The sequence below is a fragment of the Anoplophora glabripennis genome, unplaced genomic scaffold (genome assembly GCF_000390285.2).
Source record: "Anoplophora glabripennis isolate ALB-LARVAE unplaced genomic scaffold, Agla_2.0 scaffold2163, whole genome shotgun sequence".
NCBI classification, from domain to species: domain Eukaryota; kingdom Metazoa; phylum Arthropoda; class Insecta; order Coleoptera; family Cerambycidae; genus Anoplophora; species Anoplophora glabripennis.
The window spans coordinates 17,440-18,093 of NW_019418260.1; positions in this window are offsets into that span (position 1 = coordinate 17,440).

Genomic DNA, 654 nt, shown 5'->3' on the forward strand with positions numbered 1-654 from the left:
GCTCAATTCAATCATTCCAAATCTTTAAAAACTAATTTTTTATCATTATTTTTTGCATAGGGGTAGTTTTAATGGTTAAATAAAGGGTCGAAAAGATCAAATATATCATAAAACATGTTCGAGAACATGGAACATTATATAATCTTTGTGTTTGAACAAGATTTTTATCAATAAAATGCTTAAAACTTATTTTTTCAATTTTTTTCAATTAGGGGTAGTTTTTACCCCTAAAAAACAAAAAGCGTCAATCGCGCTTATGTCACTTTTGAACTTGAGCCTAAGATGAGCCTTATTCTAAATTTTCATGCAAATCCATGCAGTTTCAAAGAATTTGGAGGTTACAGCTCATTTACAGCTTCGATGACTGTACTATAAAGTAGTTATTGGATAAAGTAGACTTCTAGTTTCGAAAGAATAAATTTATGCCTTAGAGAGAACGATGATCATTTTGAACAATTTATATATCAGTGCAAATTGTATGTTAGGTATTTCTTTTGTTTAAGTTGTTTGCTTTTCTATTGAATTATTCTTATTTCAACTCTTTTTCCTAATAGTCAAGTTTGACGCTTAAATTCATGGCCAACTTTTGAATTTTGGTTGATATTAATCAACACAGCTACAATTTTATTATTATTAGTGTTTTTTTCGTAAAAA